Source organism: Mchenga conophoros, linkage group LG4 (genome assembly GCF_057382185.1).
Source record: "Mchenga conophoros isolate Kocher_MC1m ecotype Shallow Benthic linkage group LG4, M_conophoros_male_GT1.1, whole genome shotgun sequence".
NCBI lineage: Eukaryota > Metazoa > Chordata > Actinopteri > Cichliformes > Cichlidae > Mchenga > Mchenga conophoros.
The window spans coordinates 2753086-2776571 of record NC_140529.1 but is presented as its reverse complement, the minus strand read 5'-3'; the positions used below and the strand labels follow the sequence as shown (position 1 = coordinate 2776571).

The following is a 23486-nucleotide window of genomic DNA, read 5'->3' as shown; positions in this document are numbered from 1 at the left end:
TTCTGTCTCTCACAGTTGAAGTGGCCACGTAGGCGGGGTCATCATCTGAGCTCTCCATCACCTGAGAGAGATGACAAAACACAGAATCACAGAGCATGAAACCAACGTTTCTCCTCCCAGAAGTTCAGTCACAGACCTGCAACAGAAACAAGAGTCAAAGATTCAAATGACGCAGAGCTTTCATTTACTTATATCCACAAACATGTCCTCTACATATTCATGCTGTATTTACACACACATACAGAGGCTGTTTGTCTCTCACACACCGACAGGACACTGAGAAATACATCATGTTAAATATACCTGCAGGCTTCCAGCTGTGCACTTTGTCCCTGTCAGCTGTGATTGCCATGGCAACCTTGGTGTTGTGCGCGATGCAGGGACGTGTTCAAAGGCAGACGTCTGGCAGCAGCATCATATTTGATGCACTATCTGTACTGAGTGTGCTGACTTTATTTCAAATGTCCCACTGCTGTGCAACATGAATCACATGTTCTGCACGTTTCTGTAACTCCCAGGTAACCATGGTTACCCAGCCACGCCCAGTAGTCTCCAGAGAGACCAACAGCTGGTTCATGTTGTAACGCCGTGGCTTTCGTAGTCTCTCCTTTTTCTACAGCTCATGTGTTCTTCTTGTGATGGTGCGTCTTGAGGCTCATACATGCCGTCATTTGTTGATCCTAAGAACGTTCCTCAGACCGACTTCTTCAACAACAGATAACTTTAGTTGTATCAACACTGCCTCCTGGAACAGTTTAAAATGAACATGTCAAAGATCTGTACCTGTCTCCATGTTTCTGTCCCCGCCCCTTTCTCTCTGTCCTGGGTCATGTGAGCGCTGCAGTAGTATTAGGCCCACCCTCAATGCTCCCATTGGCTGAGACGCATAATGACGCCCATTTCAAGCCAGCACTGATCAACATCCCTCCTGTGACCCATGGCTGTTATATTCAGAGCCAGTGAGCACTTTCACAATAATCATGATTTTAAAAACTGTGATTAAAATAATTGCTGACGTTAATCAGTTAATGAGTTAACGAGATTATAACAGGTTAAGTTGCCCTAATAATTAGACTTTGGTGACAAACTGATGTGATCTCCATGTTTCCTTTGTTGGACTGTGGGCGAGTGTCAGAGCTGAATGTACTGAGTAACATGTAGAGTTTAAACATGTGTCAGTTCCAGTTTTAGAGCTCTAAAGTGCAGCTATCATGTTAGGAATATGTTAGGAATAGACAGGAACACTGAGCACACTGAGGTCAAATCTTTATTTTACCACTCGCTGCATTCTTGATGTTCATGAATTCAGCAGCTTCATGATTGTCTGCAGCATCAATCTCATATTTCCATTAAAAGTGTTGAATTTGACTGTTTGATGTTCTTTATGATCTCTGGCACCAGTTCATCTGTAGGCTGAGCCCAGTCCATCCAGTTAGTGAAAGGTCTCCTTGTTCTGTGAGCGTGCACAGATCCTGAAGCAGAAAGCCTGGGTTACAGAGAAATGATCATCACTGTGATGATGCTCACCATCTCTGACTGGGATTTGAGGTTTTGTCAAAGCAGCAAAGAAAGCCTGGCTATGTTGGACTGGGTGTGGAAGCAGCTCCCAGTTTGAGTTCAGGAGACAGACGCCCTCTCTACTTTGAAGATCAGCTTCAAACTTTCCTTTTTGATAAAGCTTATAGTTCGAGCTGGATCAGGTGACCCTGAACCATCCCTTAGTTATGCTGCTATATGCTATAGGCTGTTGGTGGACTTCCCATGATGCTCTGCTTTCTTCTCCCCACTTTTCACTCCTGATGCTTTTATATGTCACTACTGCATGTCCTTAACTTTTGTCTCTCTGTTTTGTTCTTGTCTCTCTGAGCTCATCTCTTCTCTTTCCCCTCACCCTGCAACCAGTCATGGTAGATGCTCCTCCTGGAGCCTGTTTTCACTGGGAGGATCTTTGTGTCAAAGGGAGTTCTTCTTCCCACCATCACCAAGTGCTGCTCACAGTGGAGGCGGTTACCTTACACTGTTAAACAGCTTCAGATGACTGTTGTTGTCTGTTGGGTATTGTCACTTATAAATAAATGGTAAATGGTAAATGGCCTGTATTTATATAGCGCTTTACTAGTCCCTAAGGACCCCAAAGCGCTTTACATATCCAGTCATCCACCCATTCACACACACATTCACACACTGGTGATGGCAAGCTACATTGTAGCCACAGCCACCCTGGGGAGCACTGACAGAGGCGAGGCTGCCGGACACTGGCGCCACCGGGCCCTCTGACCACCACCAGTAGGCAACGGGTGAAGTGTCTTGCCCAAGGACACAACGACCGAGACTGTCCAAGCTGGGGCTCGAACCGGCAACCTTCCGATTACAAGGCGAACTCCCAACTCTTGAGCCACGATCGCCCTAAAGTTACAATGGACGGATAGATGTTATTGTGACAAAGAGAAAACAACTGTTGACAGATAGATTGTTGTTTTGTGTGTCTGCAGTCTGTCAGGCTGTCTGATCACAGAGGAAGGCTGTACTTCTCTGGCCTCAGCTCTGAGCTCCAACCCCTCCCATCTGAGAGAGCTGGACCTGAGCTACAATCATCCAGTTGACTCAGGAATGCAGCAGCTGTCGGCTGGACTGAAGGATCCAGGCTGGAGACTGGACACTCTCAGGTATGAAGAATGTCTGATAGAGGAGGAAGAGCTGGAAACATTTCCTGTGTCTTTCACTCACTTCCTGCAGATGACACATGAACAATCACACATGCAGGAATATTTTCAGGGACAGTCTAGCTGGATAGTTCATGGATATTTATGTAGGGGTCTCCAAGGAGTCTGTTTGCAGGAACATTTAGGTCACAGGTGTACCTGATATAGATACCAGTGTACCTAATAAAGTGTCAGCTAACATTTGGAAATGGAAGCTTAAATAATGACAAACTGTACATTCACAGCTGAATTCACAATAAATTTGTTCTCAAGTGCACATTTTTCTGTTATTGTTGTCAAACAACAGAATGAGAATGAAATATTGATTCTAACAGGGCCCATAAACAGCATTAGCTTAGCAGCATTAGCTTATCAGAGTTTCCATCATGGTCACACAAATCCTTAGCAGAGAAAAGTGTCACATCATTATAACACAAGATAAAAGGGTATTAGCATAAGCTACTAATGCTTATTCACCTCAAATTAGCTTTCGCTGCTAATGGTAGCCTACTTAGCATTAACTCCTCACTAATATAATGCTAATTCACATCAAATTAGCATTAGCTGCTCATATTGTTATAAGGAAAGAGAAAACGGTATTAGCATTAGCTACTAATAATTATTCAGCCCTAATTAGAATAAGCCTCTAAAAGCAGCCTACTTAGCATTAACTCCTCACATCGTTGTTACCCAACGGAAAAGAGTATTAGTATTAGCTACTATCATTTTTAATAAGTAAGAGAAAACAGTGTTAGCATTATTGAATAATGCTAATTCACACTAAATTAGAATTAGCTATTTACAAGAGCGTACTTAGAATTAGCCGCTCACATTGTTAAAAATTAAGGGAAAACAGTATTAGTATTAGCACATAATGCTAATTCACGTCAAAGTATCATTAGTTAATAATGGCAGCCTACTTAGCATTAACTGCTCACTAATATAATGCTAATTCACATCAAATTAGCATTAGCTGCTCACATTGTTAAAAGGGAAGGGAAAACAATATTAGCATTAGCTGCTAATAATTATTCACCTAATTAGAGTTAGCCCCTAATGGCAGCCTAGTTAGCATTAATTCCTGACATCGTTATAATGCAGGGGAAAAGGGTTACCATTATCGGATAATGCTAATTTACATCAAATTAACAATAGTTAATAATGGTAGACTTTTCGTATCATTAGCTGCTGTCATTCTTACAAAGCAAAGGAAAACAATATGAGCATTAGCTGCTAATGCTTTTTAGTCTAAAATTAGCATTAGCCACTAATGGCAGCCTACTTAGCATTAACTCCTCACTAATATAATGCTAATTCACGTCAAATTAGCATTAGCTACTAATAATTATTCACCCCTAATTAGAATTAGCCGCTAATGGCAGTATACTTAGCATTAACTCCTCACATTGTTATAATGTAAGGGAAAAGAATTAGCATTATCTAATAATGTTGACCTTGGCCCACTGGAAAAGTTCAGAACTAAAGATTTAGGAGTGTTTCTCGATAGCTCTTTCTCATTTGAGAAACAAATGAATTCTGTTATTAAAACCAGCTGTAAGGTTTATATTGTTGATTGTCATTTATGCTTAGAAATATTTACTCATATATGCTTAGAGTTGTATAATCGATTGCATGATGATAGAGGTTCGATCCTTAGTAGTCTGTAAAGACTCTGTATGCCTTCCAGAGTGCTCTGGCATGCACACACCACTTGGGGCCATGAGAGAGGTCGTACCCTCTCTTACTGATTTATGGTGTAGGACAGGGGTCTCAAACTCAATTTAGCTGGGGGCCGCTGCAGGCAGAGTCTGGGTGAGGCTGGGCCGCATTAGGTTTTCCACAGGAAAGGCATGGTTAAAAAATTCCAATCTTCTCAAATCTCTTTTTTTATTTTTTAACACAAAATATGAAAAATAAATAAACAAATTAAGAATTAATAAGAAAATAAATCAATCTGTAATACATAAATAAAACAATAATAAGATATTTTTAGTCAGTGAACTTGTGTGTTTTTTTCAGTCTTCTATATCTGCTGTGTTTAGATTGAAATGTCTGTATTAACAGTTCTATAACCTTCTTCTGAACATGAATGGAACACTGTAGAAAATGAACTGTTCTTCTGAACATGGCTTCTCTTGCCTACTCCTTGCTGCTAGAGACCTGGCAGCGTTTCCTCTCGCATAGCCGAGCCAGATTTGGCCTGAGGGAGGAAGCAGTTGCGACCCTCAGTATGTCTTGAAGATGATCATCCGTAAGTCTGGACCTGTACTTGGACTTATTGAAGTTCAAAGTGGAGAAGAGCTTTTGGCACAAGTATGTGCTACCAAAAAGGCACATGGTCCACTTGAACATTCGGGAAAGCCGAGGGAAACTAGGGCTCAAGTCTCTCAAAAATTGTCCAAGCTTGTCTTCTTTTCCACTCACCTCCCTGAACTTTGCTTTGAGTTCAGAGTTGCACTGCAGCTCAATGAGCTCCATTTGAAGCACAGAAGGGGCATCTTGCACATCAAAGGAGAAGGGGTCCGCAAAAATGTGAAAGGTGGCTCTGTGTGTCTTGAAGTCAGCAAATCTGTGATCAAATTCCTCCTGTAGCCTCAAAATGACATCAACATACTCGTCAGCACTGAATGGTGTGCCTGCATCCACGAGTGCCTTGCATGCTGGGAAATGGCAAAGGTTTGTAAGAGCCCTTTGTTAGGGGGACCGCTGGACTCTTAGCACCAGCTTTGGGGTCACAGGGTCACATCTGGAACGAACACACACACACACACACAGACACACACACACACACTATGCACAGACTGGTACTCTTTGTTCATACCTGTGTAAGACGTCATAATGAACTTGTGCATATTCATGTAAGCTCAATAAAGAGCAGTGTTACGAGGGAGCAGACGAGAGCGACTGAGGTCAAGTGAAGGAACGGCGCTGTCACAGTTCTCTCCCTCATCAATTGTCTGGTTCCAGCGGTGGGTCTGTGCTAGACGACCCATCACCAGCTTTTTCCAGCTTTTTCCACTGGTTACCAGTACGTGGTAGAATCCACTTCCAGATCTGGTTGTCTTTAAATCTGTGAATGGATTGGCTCCATCTTATCTCTCTTTAACAAAAGAATCCAAGTGGAGCCCTCAGGTCTGCAGATAAGCAGCTTCTGACCAGAACTAGACGTAAAAACAGAGGTGAGCTTTATCGATGGCTGCAGCCAAACTCTGGAACAGTCGCCCTTCACATCAGGTCGTCACCAACACTGGACATTTTTAAAAGCCGGTTGGAAACACATTTGTACTCTGTAGCTTTCAATCCTGACCAGTCTTTATAGTCATTACTGTGTATGTTTCCTATTTTCTCTCTACTCTGTGCAGCACTTTGGCTCAAGCTGTTTTTAAATGTGCTGATAAATAAATGTAGATTTCTTTGAATAAAACAGTGGAGCCGAGCTTTGAGCTCAGTGTGTAACAGTGTGTGTGTGAGAGCCATGTAATGTCCATGTGTGCATGCTGACTGTGCTGCTCTGACCCCCCTCCTCCTTTCAGGGTGGAGCCTGCTGGAGTCCGATGGTTGAGACCAGGTCTGAGGAAGTGTAAGTGTGTTTTTAATGGGATTCATGAAAACAAAGCAGCACACATTCAACCATCTTCATCATGTCAGGAGTCATCATCAAAGTGTCAATCAATGAACAGATGATGGATCAATAACTGCAGCTGGATTGTGTTTGTTCTCTCCATCAGATTCCTGTCAACTCACAATCGACACAAACACAGTGCACACAAAGCTCCAACTGTCTGACAACAACAGGAAGGTGACACGTGTGGAGGAGGTTCAGTCATATCCTGATCATCCAGACAGATTTGATGTTTATCCTCAGCTGCTGTGTAGAGATGGTCTGACTGGTCGCTGTTACTGGGAGGTCGAGTGGAGAGGAGACGTTGATATATCAGTGAGTTACAGAAGCATCAGAAGGAAAGGAGACAGTGACTGTGTGTTTGGATGGAATGATCAGTCCTGGAGTCTGTGGTGCTCTGATGATGGTCCTCAGTCTGTCTGTCACAATAACAGCTACACATCCTCCTCCTCCTCCTCCTCCTCCTCCTCTGTCTCTAACAGAGCAGCAGTGTATGTGGACTGTCCTGCTGGCACTCTGTCCTTCTACAGAGTCTCCTCTGACACTCTGATCCACCTCCACACCTTCAACACCACATTCACTCAAACTCTTTATCCTGGGTTTTGGTTCTATACTGGTTCCTCAGTGTCCCTGTGCTGAGTGGAGTGTAAAGAGTGTCTCCTGTTACAGAAACACTCTGACTGTTGAACAGATAGTTCAGTCTGTACATGTCTGTCTCTTTCACTCACAAACACGTTTTCAGATTCATGGATTCAATCAGTTGATGTTTGAAACTCTTCTAAATGATTCCTTGTAAACTTCTTCCTCTTCAGTCACAAACAAACAGGAAGTGATGTCACATGTGTTCCTGTCCACACAGCAGAATGAGTCTATTGCTGACAGTGATGTACAAACAGAGTGAGCATTTCTGAGGCCCAAAATAAACTGAGTAGTTCACTGAATGAACAATGGACTGTGAGCTCAGTTCCTTCATCATTAGTATGGATTATATATGTATATGTATTATATTAGTATCATATATATCAGGTGCTGCTGCTTTCAGTCATTGTGCAAATGTGCTGTTTGTAAGCTTGTAAAGCTGCAGTCAGCTGAGACTGAAGAAGTCACCTGATCAGTGAGCAAACGTTTCTGAAAACGTCCAGATGAACAGAATCAACCTTTTGGGATCAGCCAGCAATGCAGCATCATTGTTGTTCAGCTTCAGAGGTTTGCAGGAATGAACTGATGACCAGAAACAGCTGCAAAGTCCAAGAAAATACCAGCTGGAGTTCAGCTGCATTTGAAGAAGTCAAAGAAAAGTAAGGATGGCAAAGGGCGACGTTTTCTTCCAAAGAGCTGCAAACATGGTCGACGCCTCATTAGAAGAATCATCTGGACATTTGTGAGGAACTCTGACCAAGAAAGCAACGTCACACAGATCCAACAGACAGTTTCCATGACTGCAAGTGTTGAGTGGAAAAATGCTACATTGCATTATTGCATCCTCTCACCACAGGAGGCGCTGTTGGCACCACTGATTGCTGATCAGCTGTTCTCTGATGATCTGATTGATACTGTGAATAACGGGACTCACTGAACTCTGTGACACAGTGAAGATTACAGAGTTTAACTTCAACATCTGACTGACGTCACACAGACAGAAGGATGAACCAGTGAGGCACAGAACACAGTTACTGGAGATACTGGATCAGCTCCATGTGAACCTCTGATGGAGAAGCTGCTGAGCCAGAGAAACATCAGGACATGACAGCAGCTGCACTTATCTAACAACATGTAGCAGAGCTGATCTATGTTAGAGGATCTATCACAGCAGCTGAAGCCAAAGTCCAACACTGGATACCAGCTGAGCCTGTGCTGAGTGTAGTGTTACAGGAAAAGGGCAGAAACACTGGTAGCTCCCAGTGATGCTGACTGGGGCACAGAGCTGAATGATGCAGCATCAGGACACTGTTTCAGTCTGACTGACAGAGAAACCTGTAGCTGTATCTACATGTGAGGCAGAGGCCACACAAGCAGCTTTCTATGTTTCACAGTGACTGAGATCTTCAGTGGGGGTGGACATGCTCCTGTACAGACCTCTGAGGAGAACCAAGGTGCAGTCAAAGAGTCCAGTCTGTCCTCACAGATGTGAACATGTGCTTTCATCAGGTCTGCTGTCAGCTAGCAGGCTCACATCAGAATCACTGTTCCTGAAAAACACAGTCTGTGTGACATCATCAGTCAGCTGATGGTCCCAGATCTGAATGGTTTCTGTCTCTACTGAGGAAGTCAGAGAATATCACTGAGGTGTGGATCAGGTCTGAGTGAGCTGTGGAGGGACAGCTTTAAACAGTCCACAGGTCTCACGTCCTGCTCAGTCTGGTAGCAGATACCTCGTATTGTTCCAGATGTGCTGACATCAGCAGCAGCACAGCTGTGTGATACCATGAATCTCAGTTATTGATCCAACACACAGTAAATACAAAGATCAGGATTTCTGAGAGTAATCATTATGAGTCTGAACACATGATCACTGAATGTTAGTCTCCACAATAATAAGCTAACACAAGCAAACACAGCTTTCAGCTCTTATTTTGAAACTGGCTTATTTAGAGAGCTGTGATGTGAGCGTGCCTGGCTCTGAGGCACTTGGGTCAGCCTCTGTTGTTTAGAAGTGTTACAGACTGTGAATGACACAGACCTGTCAGTTTCCATGTTTGTCTGTAACACAGCTCAGGGGCTCCATGCTGAACGCATCCATCCAGTGTTATTGATCCAGGACTGATACCAGCATTGGGATCAATACTACAACACACAATCACATGTGTCCACGTGATGTGTTTGACCAGCTTTATTCATTAATGATCAATCAGCTTATTTACTGCATCTGAGTCCAGCTTCATTTAAATGATCCAACCATGAAAATGACATCAGTCCTACAGAAGCACTTCATGCTAACAGGAAGTCATTGATTAAGGTGGAATAACACAGAGACACAACCACTCACAGCTAACCTGACCCCACTAACTGCATGTGTTTGGACTGTGGGAGGAAGCCGGAGTACCGGAGAGGACGCACACAAACACGGGAGAACATGAAGCACTGAAACAAAGATGGTGGATTTGACCTCAGGACCAGGCGGGGTTACGGGGTCATGACCCCCCAATAATAGATCCAGCTACACTGAAACTGTCAATTTCATTTACTTTTCCTGTTTTAAAGCTATCAGGCTGCTTTGTGGCTCACTCAATACTAAACTAAGATACTTTCAGTGTGAATCATTTGCAGGAACACAGGCAGGATTTAAAGTGCAGAACTTTACAGTCTCTGTCTCAAAGTTGGTCTGAACATGCTAACAGCTCTTTGTTTTTTTCAGTTTTCACTGGTTTGATGTAATGAAAGAAATTTTAAAGAAGCAGACGATTGTTGTTATTTTAGTTCTATAGTTTCATAAATCGTGGTGTGGATCTAAGTCAACATTCAGAATAAATAAGATAATACAGCACTTTGATGGTTGCCTTTGTATTTTCCCAGCAGTGCTCAGGTTGGTTCTCGGCTACATTTACATACAGATGTTAATGTGTTCAGCAGCTGGACTCATCTGAGGAAGGAACATTGGAAAGGTGCTCAGTGCACAACTGCATCACTAATTTTATGTAAGACCCTGTGTTTTATTGTATTTATATATTTGTAACATTTGACTCAAACACTTTTGGGAAGGATGAAAATGTTTTCAGGAGGAAGTTTTTCCTTCTGTCCGACTGCAGTACACACAACACTGCGTCTCCCTCCCTTATCACAGTTCCTCAGGCTGGTGATGAGCGCCCCCTGGTGTCAGTGTTGATGACGTCATGCACAGTGAAACATAAACAGTGTCTGTTAATAAAAAATCATGTGTCCATTTTCATGTTTGCATCATGTTTCTGTAAAATCATCAGCTGTTTCTGAACCTTCTTCATTGTTTGACTCATTCCAACAGCTGTGAGCTGTGATGGAGTCAGAGCAGCTTCATCACTGATGTTCAGGTGAAGCTGAACTTAATAAACTGTAGAAATGATCAGGATTCAGGCTGGATGTGTAAAACACTTCTGTGTGAGGTCGCAGTGCTTCATATGTGTGTGTGGGCTGAAGCACACACGTGTGAGTCCTCAGAGGTTTCACACACATCACTGCACACACTTATAATCCTAGTTTAAGCTTGTGGATCATATCGGACACATCAGCAGCTCTTTGGAGACAAAGATTTGAGATTTAAGATGAGTCATAGTCTTTCTATCCATGGTAGCTTCCACTGCTGAGGCTCGGGAAACATGAAGAGGATAATTAAGAGCAAGCATCAGCTCTGTCTCATCTAACTACACAGTATTATGATCATGCACTTATGTCTCAAACTAAGACACAATGAGACAAAATGAGTTCTGTGAGTCTTTAGATTATCAGTAAATTCTGGTGACAGTTTGACGCTCAGTGGAGCCATTTTTGGTTTGTGATGAGTGTTTTGTGAGCTTCTTTTTTGTGAATCGCTCTTTGTAATTTAGAAGATCGTGCAGAAATGTGCGCGCCCTTATCTGAGAGGACACGGAGAGAGTGTCGCAGACTCGAGGTGAGGAGATAAACCTCGGAGCTGGACGGCCTGCACGTTACCCATGTGCATCTTTTCAGTGACATCAAGTGAACCCATAATAAGCATTTCTATGTCTTAGACATCATGTCCATTTCTAATGAGAGATTATTTTTAAATGAGGGAAACCTGGTCTAACAACACGCTTCCAACAGAGCTAAAGGTTCACCACAGTGAGACGGTGGGACTCTGATAAGAACTGAAACACTGTGTATGAACAGCTGAGACAAAACTATATATAAACACTCATTTATTCCAGTTTAGTTTACAATGATTTCAAAGTAATGTGGAACGATTCATGTTCGTGAGCTGTTACAAACACAACTATTGATTTGTCTATATATGGTCGGACTACAAGGCTCGTGTTGAGGCTCTTGGAATAATGTGTGAATTACAGCAAGAAATGATGGTTTTCCATTTTACCAAAGTGGAATAAAATCACCACAGCAAAGAAATCATGTTATTGTCTGCAGCTAAAATATATGGTGAACATGGTTTTATAATAATGTGCAAACACAACCTCACTCTGCTCTATACGAGGAGCCAACCACAGCTGTCCGGGTCTTCATCCACCACCTCCACCATCTTTGCTCATCATCATTCACTTAATTGCTGATTGGTTTAAATCAAACTCCATTACAGGTTCAACTCCATTATATAACAGCATGTTGACTTTGGATCTGGTGTGCAGTGCCACCTTAAAAGATGAGGAAACTAAGAGATTACAAAAAAAGAAGTGGAGGAGTTAAAGAGCTGCAGCAGATTAACAGTTTCTGACAGTCATGTGTTAGAAATAGGACGATTAGATGAGCTGAGGGATCCATCTACTGCTCAGTGAAGCCTCATCAGAAACAGTCTCAGTGGAAGGATGGCTCTATTGTTAAGGAAGGACACAGGCAGAAAGACTGGCGTCTGTCACACAGGAACTGGACTGAAAATCAGCTGCACATATTCATCAGTACGTGCAAACATATTATAGGTGTGGAATTCAGGACAGTACCATCAGAAGTTGATCCACTGTGCAAATGTCTGATTGGCAGTGGCTTCATTTTTCACTATGAACAAACTGCTAATGCAGCATCACAGGACGTCAGCCATGGATTGGCCTCCCCAGACCTCAACATTACTGAAACATCTTAACAGAGGATGGAAACAAAGGGAACCAACATCCAAGAAAAGACCAAGACTCCAGGCTGTGCTGAATTATAAAGGTGGACTGACCTCCAGGGTCCTTAGTATCATATAAGCTCAGTTTGTGTCTTATATACTTTCCATTTATATAACAAAATATATAGAAAGGAGGGTGGTTTAAGATGTGTGTAGAGTTTTATTCATTATCTTTAGACAAACAAAGAAAGCACCATCCATTCGTCTCCAGTCTGTATGAAAAACAGGGGAAAGGTCAAATTAAACCTTTGAAATTCCTTTCACAATAAATCCATAAATAAACAAAATAAAACATAGAAAAGTGTTTAAACCCACTTTTCCATAAAGCTGTCAATAGGAAATGTTCCAGTAAACATGTCTGTGTTTCTGCTGTTTTCCTTTCATGCGTCCACAGCTGACAGGTAACCCTATTGGAGTCGCCATAGTGACGGGTGGCGTCTCAGCTTCAGCGTGTTGATGGGCACAGCCATGGTTACCACAGCTGGAGTTGGTGTACGGCGAGCTGTGAGAGGACAGAGATGGAGAACGCACATTTAACTCTTTAACAGGAGATACGTTACGACTAACAGACGACTGCTGTCTACATGATGTCTTTGCAGCCCTTATGCTACATGTTACACAACTTTTCTTCATGCCAACAAGACTGAGGTGCCACATAGTCGACACATACAGCTGATTATGATGCATGTTTTACTATTGCTATGTTCACATCATCTGCTTGGCTTTATTACTGAGAGCCTGGAGATCCTCTGACGTGTGCATGGCTGATGTGAAGTATGATTAGTCCTACATGACATCAACAGCAGAGGCAATGAAAGCTTTGTTGTTAACAGGTTGTAGGTAAAGTCAAATGTCTACTTCTACACTTGTGTTGGGTAAAGTTCTTCTCACTGCAGCAGATTTATATCTGTGCTTTCACAGGGCGTGATGTGGAGCTCAGCGCTGAGGTGCAGGTCTCCTTGGAGACGGCATCCTGGCTGAAATATTATCATGCTTCCAAAACATTTCAGCTTTTATTTTGAAAGAAACAAGACTTGAAAACGAGTCCCCTTCTTCCTCTTTGTCTTTGTTCTTCAGAGGAGTGTCACCTGGACAAACTCAGGGCTGTTCTAGAGCCTTTCTTATTATTTGACTCCATAGAAATAAAACTGAATGGAATCAAACAAAAACTCCCAAACAGCTAAAACACTTTGCTTTATTCTCTTTTTTAACAAATACGTTGAAGTCCATCCACAACAACACAGCTGAGATCTCCTTTGTAATCAAGTGTTTCCATCCTTTGTACAGATCTGCATACAAAACAATCATTTACGTCCCACAGAAGTCTAGTTACACGTAACTCTACAAGAACTGGTGAATGACAGAAACATGAGACACATGATCACAGGTGATAACAAAAAGAGAAAGAATTCATGTGTTAGTGATGTTTTTCAGCCCTGATGGCTCATGTTGGAGAAACAAGCTGAGGTACGTGGAAAGTTCACACACACAAGTGGGCGTGAGCGCACACACAGAGAGAAACACAACTGAAGCATCTGTTTGCTGTTTCTGCTTTCATCATCTCTGCTGCTGTGTCAGGCTGGGGTCTCTCAGTGACGTGGTTGAGGTGAAGTATGACGAGTATCCCTGATTCAGTCCATCGAGACAAAGGGCAAAGAAAGCTGTTGTTAACAAACTCTATGGTGATGTGGCATTTAGCTCTGACTCTACGCTCTGCTGAATCCTTTGAACCTGCTGATCAGTAAAGCTCTACGTGCTGCAGCAGATTGAGCTCATCTGTGTTCACAGGTGTGGACCTCAGCGCTGAGGTGCAGGAGACTTTCATTCAGTTCTCCCTGCAAACAGCATCCAGCCTGGAAATACTGTCATCTTTCCCAGAAACGGTGCTCTTATCTCAGAGAAGAAGTCTGATGTAAATAACTGCAATCAACAGTGATGTTCTGCACAGATCACTTTTCCATTTTGCTCTCTAGATGAGTCCCAGCTGCCTGACCTTGTGTCCAGGTGATCGTCTCACTGAGGAGCTTTTGTTCTGAAAATCTCACGTCCATCACCTGTTTCCTTTTTACTATCTCTGCTCTTTCTTTATTCACAATGCTCATAATATCACACAATTATATTCATCACCTGCATGTTTTTATCCAGCTGCTGTTAGAACCAAACAAATAAAAAGGATGAAAAGCCTGAAATCCTTTGATTTATTACATTTGAAACAAATATGAGAGCATCCCTAACAGCACAGCTGAGACCTTTGTTTTAATCAAGCCTTTGTATCGACACACTTGTAAAGATTCATATACAAAACATAATAGAATAAATCAATATAAAATACACATAATCACAAAAATGCAGCCATGTTGTGAGTTTGCATCTAAAACATGCATGTTTCCCTTTGTACAGGCAGATTTACAGCAGACAAAGCAACACGCTGATCGACTTTGACCGCTGCAAAAACAAAACACCCACCAAGTCTGAAGTCGATCAGAGGAACTGTTGACAGACTGACAGACAAACAGATGCTTGATTCATTAGTGCGATTAAATGTTCTTCTTTAGCAGCATCACTTCATGTGTTTGTGTTCCAGGAATAAAGGTCTGTTTAAACTGGACGTCTCCTCAGCATCACTCGTGCTGTCGTGGTTTCAAAGCTGTGCAGAAAGAATCTGAGGGATGATACAGAGGTGACCAAAGTTACAAACATCCAGCTGTGCTGCAAATGTTTGCAGAGCTCCAAACTCTTTGGCTTTCTGCAGAGCAAGTATGGAAGAAGCACCTGAGCTAACTTCAGTTTAGACGATATGAGGAAAAATGCTGCTTCCCAAAGTTTCCTACAAGTATCCAGTTTATATTTAGAGAAGCGAAGGCTCTTTATCCTGACAACTACTCCCTGGTGGATCCCTGTCCTGTGACAGCAGCAAAGACTGTGTATCAGTATCATCAAAGCCACTTCAATAACCAGTGTTTAAAGCTCTCTAGCAGATGGACTTCAGTGGCAGCAGCCTCTGTCTGCTGTGTACAGAAGGTTCTCTGATGAAGCACACAGCAGATGCTGCACTACAACAGCAGCAGCAGCAGCTCAGCTTCAGTTTGCTTCGACGCCCTTTTTGACCTGTGAAACAGCAGAAAATGAAACATTTCAACACCCGTTTGTTAGCGTGAGCTATTCTGCTGTTTTTCATCATTTCACAGGTGAAATAAAATCACATTTACTTCCTGTAGGAGTGATCGTGTCCAGCCTGACTGAGACCATGTGCTCCATCCTGCACAGGTAATAAACCTCTGACATGAAGGGCTGTCAAGTAGTTTTAGACAAATGGGGGTAAAAGAGACGTTAAAAGCTTAAAGAGAAACTACATTTTCTAAGAACTGTCTGACGTTCACCTCTCACACAGTGGATACGATTCTGCCGCTGCAGGAATAATCTTTGTGCTTATGAAACTGTCCATGTGTTTGCAGAAAATGTCACATGTTCAAAGCCATCCCAGCACCTGGGGTTTGTATAAGTGCAGCTGCTGGTGGGGAGATAGTCTCACTCTTCTATATAAAGAGTCAGCAGGCAGCAGATCTTCATCTGTGATCTCCTCCATCATCACGTCTTCACTCTTCAGCAGCTATGGCTTCACTTCGTGCCCTTCTGGGAGTGGTGCTGTGCTCCTCATGGTTTCTGCTTCTGCCTCAGGCCGACTTTGATTTACAGAGTCATCCATAATATTTTTTATTTTACTGCCCATCTATTTTCATACAAATGTCTCCGTCTTATGGAAAAGGGGTGGAGCTTATCCAACGAGGACAGGCAGGGCCCCCCCAGACAGTTTAGCAGTCTATACAGGAGGCTGACCTTTGCAACATGTACTTCTATAATGACTTCACCATTTAGGTTATTTGGTTATGTTTCACCCTGGATTTTGTGTGATAATATTTATTTTGTCCACTGATTTAAAAACAACAAACTATATGAATATAAAACAGAGTGAACAACAAAACATCAGCTTTGGAAACTTTGATGTAAAATTCTGCAGTTGTTTTCTCAGATATAGCATAAATCAAACTAACATACATCAGTGTGTTATTAATGTGCACACACACACACACACACACACACACACACACACACACACACACACGTGTTACAATAAACAGCTCTTATGCTTCTGTATGATTCTCAGTGCTTTCCATTTGCGTGTCCACAGGTTGCTGTAAGTGGTGCTTGACTGCAGTTTGCTCTCATTTCAAGTGGTTTGCTGTCACAAAGCCAACAGGAAGTCCGGCCATGGTTGAGCCAACTGAAGATGGGTTGAAGGTGGCGTCCTCGTTTCCTCTGTGAGCGCGAGAGGACAGACAAAGCAAACACCGTTTGGACAGCATTAAAATATTTACACTGATGATTAATGTTGTGTCTTTGCACCTGTAGCGATACATGTTGGAAAATGGAGACTTTAGCCACCAAGACTGACGTGCCTGGAAACTTCCCTGTGAGTACGCCCACAAAGACAGGAAACAGTTTAACCACCGCGGTTAATCCTCCATCATCATCATCCAGTATTTTTCACATCTTTTCTTCTGCTGTTTCCCTTGTTGTCAGTCACGGGGTTTGTGACTGAAATGCGTGTGGTCGACGGGAAGCCTGACGAGTACGGCCTGAATCATTCCATCAACACCGGACGGAGTGAAACCTTTGTTGAAAACAGATTATATGGTAACGTTGCATTTAGCTTCAGTAAACTGTGAAGTTACAGCAGCAGATTTACATCACGTGGCTTCACAGGAAGTAGTCTGGACCTCAGCGCTGAGGTTCAAGCAGCTCTGCTTGCAGACGGCATCCTTCCTGAAAATGTTCTTCATCTTCCTCAAACCAGAACTTTTACATTGGTGCTGAAGTTCTATATAAAAACAGCCTGAAATACAAAGTGATGTTGTGCACTGATTACCTCACACTTTCCATGTTTCCTTCTACAGAGGAGTGTCCGCCTGAGTGTTTTGTCTGATCTGTTGTTGATCGTCTCATTGACACTGCATGCAGATCTGACACCAGGGCTGGACTGGGACAAAAAATGGTCCCGGGCATTTTGACTGGAGACCGGCCCCCCAGGTATTAAAGGAAAAACCATGAAGCCTTTGAATGAAAACAAACGCTGTTGTCACAGTGATGGACGCTGTCTTGTTGGTATACATGCATCAGTCTAATAAACTTAAACCTGCACCATCCTCCCTGTCCTGGTATTCTAAACAGGAAGTAGACTGTTGGTCGAGTTAACCTCCTGAACATCTACAACACACGGTGGAAACCTGACATTAAGACAGAGACTAGAGGTGAGACATGATCATTGCTGATTACTGATGACAGATTTAGATATGTTTTCATAAACCTTTCATTTGCCACATCAATAAACAGCACGGCAGGGCAAAATATGTTTTCTAACATGGCAACCTTTAAAAAGTGAAAGGAGACAGAAAGACAGCTGAGAAAGAATCAAACGGACTTTTTGATGCATTTTACACACAGTACTGGTGCAGAATCTAGAAAATGTGGGAAACACTGGCATCATATGCAGTACTTACTTCTGAAGAAATTATGATGGGACCCTAAAAAATGACTATGTACAATAATGGATTTCTATACATTTTACATCAGATGAAAACGTTTGTTGTAAGATTCAGATAATTATTTATTAAAAGCTCGACATTTTAAATGAGAATAAGAAAGAAAAGTATTTCTTTGTGCCCCCCTCTCCCTGTTAATGCCCTACCTGCCCCCCTGGCAACACTTTGCTAGACCCGCCCCTGCACAGTTACCAGCTGTCAGCTACACAAAAAGGATCCTGGTGTTATTTGTCTCTCAGAAACAGTTCATAACTTCAACTCATTTTGGTTTTGTCATGTTTTGTTCTTTACATTGTCTTTCTTCTATATAATTGTTAAACATTTAATAAATATGTCTACAAAAAGATTTTAAAAATCAGACATTTCACACAGACACCCAAATGATTTCTGACTGATGAAGGGGGCTGAAGGTGCCCTGCTCTTGCCCAGCTTCTGCTGCTCTCTCCCTGCTCACTGTCAGCAGCTGGCAGCCTCGGTCCTGCCTGAGACTCTTCATCTATCAGTGCCAAAGAATATGGGAAATAGCAACGCACAACATGCACATTACAAAACAAGCACATGAATCAGCATTACATTCATTAGTGAAGTGCTGACGTTCGTTCCTAAACTTTGGGCCTTAATTAACATCACTGTGAACTAATGTTTGCTTTGCTTCTTAACCAGTGAAGCAGCGAGGGGCTTTCTGAGGTTCCTGCTCGTAAATGCCCAAAATGAGTCGAGTATTTCTCTGCAACTACAAACTCTGTTTTCATCAGAGGTGTAAATATTACAGCACTGTGTCAGAGTCACTGAGGCTGGAACACAGAAAAAGGAAGTAGATGTATTTATTTTTAGACTTTATTGCCTGGAACCACTTTAAAAATACGCTTTGGGTCACAATTAACTGCAGAAAACCAGGAATCCACATATGAACATTATCTGTGCAGAGATTTATGCTTCTGAAGGTAAACAGTGAAAACTTGCAGCACTAAATGCACAGATAGCCAGGCGTTTCACATTTTGGGACCATCTGCCAGTTTTCATTTCTTAGGTATTGAAGAGCAGAAATGATTGAATTTTATTTACATGCTTAAAAATGTTTGCTTTTGAATATTATTTGAAGAATTACCCACACACTCAGGCACTGTGGGCCTGTTTCCCTTTGCACAACCGAGTGTTGGAAACGGGCCTTTTCTCTTTAAACTCTGAGGGGCTGTAACTTTGGCTTCTATTGGCAGATTTGCATGATTGACCCTCTTTTTAAAATAGTTTTAGCCAAGAGAATCAAGCTAACATCACTGTTTTTACGTCAGCTCACGTCACACGAGCTGTTTCAAGAAAAGTCCTCCTGTCACACAGCAATGCCTACATCAATCACACCACTCTGCTTAAATAATAATAATAATGTTTAGTGAAGCAGGTGAAGCAAAGGGCTGCTTTTAATAGGCTGGGAGACCCAGGTGTGCTGCTTTAGCTGCTGAGCCTCTCATGCTAGCCTCCATCTATAAGCTGGGATCACAGGAGCACTGCAGTCCTGACTAGATCAAGGATTGTTATTCATGCAGGTGACAAAAGTTTACATTCACAGAGTCATAGGATTGAGCCTGGTTTGAAAAGCAGCTGTTTAATGCAGCTGCTTAGAGTTCACACACAGTAGAAGAATCAGACTTGAGTCACATTTCAAACACTGGAAAAATACTCAGCAAGTAACAATGAAAACAGCACAGACTCAGTATATCCTGTTCAGTCCTGTGTTTGATATGAATGTGCTGTTCAGAGAGGATCTCGTGTCCTCTTTTACAAAGCCTTTGTTTCATGATGTTTGTGTATAAATGAATGTAGGTGTGTTTCTAAGTGTGAAGGAGCCCTGGGAGAAAAGACTGAAGCTTGTGCCAAAGAACAAACAGGAAAGAAAGATCAGCATTAATGAAGACGAGCACAGAAGGAGCCCAAGCACGTGTTGCTTTTTCAGATTTCTCTAAAAGTGTGTGTTCATTTGTTCCATCCTTCACAACAAACAACAGCTGACAGACACACATGCACTCTGTGTCACTTCACAGGGGCTGATGAAAGTGGACACAGTAAAGGGAGAGCTGGACCTGCTCTACACATCCTGCACTCTGTTAACAGACTTTATTCTGCAGCATCAACAGATAAAAATATATGAAGATATAGAAACGTTTAACATTGTGACTGTTCACATTAGTGAAGCTGTTACTTTGCTGCCAGGTGGGAAAAGAAGCCTAAAGCTGAGTCTGATTAAACATCTGCTGCACCAGAGAGTTTCATGGCCCTGCTTTATCCTGTGCTTGCTGACCACCTCGTCCTGAAACCTCTTCATCATCCTCACAGTTGTGTGAAGAAAGAGGGAAGCAGGTGGAAACCATCTGTGCTGCTGTGTTCACTTGTGTGTGTGCGTCTATGGTCATATCTAATGTGTACCTACAGACAAACACAAACACCTGGCATTGCACAAGAGTCTCTATGGAGCAACCTGCAGATGTCAGAGATGTGATTAGAGGGTAAAGTGGACTAGTGAGAGCATCTATGTTGTTGTTGTCTGCTGGGGGACAGCATCAGCTCCAGAGATGCATCAGGATCAGCAAACTAATCTGCAAGGCTGCAAGTGTCACTGAAGGAGTTTGAGTCAGTGAGGGACTCAAACTCACACAGCTGGTCAAGAAGGCTCAGCAGCTGCTGTATTTCCTGAGGAGGCTGAGGAAATTTGGTATGTTGGCCAAGATCCTCAGCAGGTTCTACAGCTGCACTGTGGAGAGCAGCCTGACAGCTGCATCACTGCATGGTACGGCAGCACTACTGCAAACCGCAAACGCCTGCAGAGAGTGATAACAACTGTGGAGAAGATCATCAGGACCCCGCTGCCCTCTCTGCAGAGCAGCTACCATCACAGAGTCCAGAGGAGAGACACACCTCTGCCCTCGAGACGAAGGTTCAGAAGTGTGAAATCTAGAACATCCAGACTCAACAACTCCATCTTCCCCACTGCTATCAGACTCCTGAACAGCTGACCGACCTCAAACTGCAGTTTGCACATCAGGTCACTTTGCACACTAAGTTCATTTTGCACATTAAACTCCATGTACATCCATGTACATCGACATCTGCAGACCACACGTGTCTTCAGTTACTTATTTGTACTTATTTGCAGTTATTTATCTTTTTATTTTATTTTTTTAAGTTATTTTTTATCCTTATTTTATCTTTTTATTTATTCTTATCTTGTTCTTTTAACCATTATCTAACTTGGCATTGTGCACGGTGTGTTTAGATTCAGTTTAAATTCAGGGACACGGAGCCCCTGTTGATCCTCTACCTAATCACACGAGCCACGGTGTGAGAACGGGTGTGGGTCTCAATCAGCCAAGGTTTTGGGTGAACCCATTGTGAGATCTAGCCCCACCCCATCATGTGATTTCCTGTGATCAAATGTCCCAGGATGTAAGTGGGCGTTAAGACGTCCATGTCCCTCTTCAAGCAACTTAAAGAAGTCCAGACGCTTTTCTTTCCAAGCTCCTTCAACAACATCATTCATAGAACAACTTCCAGCTTCTTTTGCTCGGCTACAGTTTGGATGGATTTGCAGATGCAACAAGACTAAAATGGTTAGGGTCAGGAGGTCAAAGGTCAGAGCTCCTGTGGGTCTGAGGGCGGCCTCACGCTGGAGAAGGATGAAGGAGTCTGACCTGAGCCAGTGTTTGACATGAACACATCAGCACTGCTGTCAGTGAGCCTAACGACAGCCGTTAGCATCATTTCAGTGTTTCAGTCATAAAAACACTTCCTGTCTCTGTGGTGGTTACAGTGACATCATGCAGTTTGTGCTTTGACCTCCAGAGGGCGACAAATCAGCACAGACAGAGAGCTCCATTCAAACTTTGCTGCCATCAGGAATAATTCTTCAAATATAATCATCAGTGTTTGAGCAGTTATGATATCAGGGACAATCTAGACATGTGTGACAATACTGAACATGTCACATGACACACCTCAAACATCATGTGATCCACTCTCAGTCTGCACTTTCATTCATGACTTCAACAGGTTGAAATGAGCTTTGAAGAAACATTCAGTGAAATAAATCTTTCATGGATTCATGTGAGCAGCAGATGAACTTTGTACCAACAACATCTTCAATAACAGAGTCTGAATGAAGCTCAGGTGTTGATGCTGCTCACTGATTGGACGCTTGCTTTCAGCTCTGCTCTCAGTCTTTACTGCACAGGTGAAGGTAGAAAGTGTGACTGGATCTATAGACTGGAAACAGAGAAACATGCTGAACATTTGAAGCTTTGCAGCAGAAATGTTCATGTTACAAATACAGCAGAGCTGATCTGGGATCAGTGTGTTCACACCTGCAGCTACAACAAGGTTTCATGTCTCCACACGTCAGCATGTGAACTTTACTCTGACTCAGTCTGAGCAGTCAGACGGCATATTTTTAAAGTTAACACATCAGCACACACAGAGCTGAGCCCCTCCCACCTGTGCTGAGTTTCAGGTGGAGCCCCGCCTCCTCCCAGGAAGCAGCTCACCTGTGTGTCCGTGTTTAGTGTCCAGGTGTGGAGTGGAGCTTGTTGTTGGTGTGTGAAGAAACTGTAAGTTTGCTTTGTTTCCTCCTTTAACAGTTTGTCTTTAGGAACTTTACTGTTTGTTCAGCTCGTGTTTGATTTCTTCACACAACAAACTGTGTGTGTTTGTATTTCCGGTCTCTCCATTAAAGTCAGTGTGTAATGTTTCCTGGCTAACATCAGCTGTGTGCAGCTTAGTTCAGCACAAATCTGCCGCTCCATAGTTCACGGTAACGGACTCACAGCTGGACCAACGAGGCCGAGTGTGTCCGCCACTCTGAGCTACGTTCGTGTTTGTGTACTTGTAGTTTGTACTTTGAGTTCACTCAGAGCCCACAGAGGACGCAGCGTACGTGATGACGTCACAGCCCTTTACCTCCTTTACTGTCACTGTGATTAATATTTACACACGAGACACCTGCAGAGCTCTGACGCTGAGCTAGCACACAGCATGCTAACACTAAGCTAAAGCTAGGCTAGCCAAGAACCCAGAGTGAGGTTAAAGCTGAGTAAACACTGACCCCAGACCAGCACCGTGATAAAGTGAGCTGCTGCTGCTGAACTTGAACAGGTAACAAAGTGATGAGCAGTCAGGCTGCAGGTTTCTACCTGTTCATGTTTCTACAGTAGAATCACTTTGAAGTGTCTTTGTGCTGTTTCATCTTTGATTTGTGTTCATAAACACTCAGAGAAACATCACGTGACCTCATCAGGATCTGTGTTGGTGTGTGGGGCTGTACCTCAGCTTCATGTTGTTACATGCTCATTTGTTCATTTTAACATCAAAGTAATGTTATGAGGAGTAATGAAGTAACGTACTCCATTACTTTTAATTAAAGTGTTCTGTGTAATATGTGTAATAATGACTGTTTTGAGTAATGACCAACACTGATCACAACAAAGAGGAAATGCCTCCAACATGCACAAACATTTGAGCCACAACATGCAGTTAATGTGCACAAATGTCTTTGATATGCTGCTCAGTGATGGTGGTGACTGTCAGAGCAGAGCTACTGAGAATCAATAAGTAATATCAATGATGGGATCAGAATCACTAAATTCTTCTCATCCCTGTCAGTATCATACATGTGCTGTATAATGTGATAAATGTAGAGGTGCTGGCTGTTCTCTCACTCTGCTGTTTAGCTGTAAAGGACGCCTCCCTGCCTTTGTCTCATTCATGACCTTTAATAGTCTCTTCTAACATGCAGAGATCTGTATGATCTG

The 23486-nt window shown here is 42.7% G+C and overlaps 1 protein-coding gene across 1 annotated transcript in view; it reads left to right on the top strand.

Annotated features, from left to right (window-relative positions):
* Window positions 1-23486, top strand: part of LOC146575273 (protein NLRC3-like) — a 132893-nt gene that overhangs the window by 95679 nt on the left and 13728 nt on the right. The window lies entirely within an intron of this gene.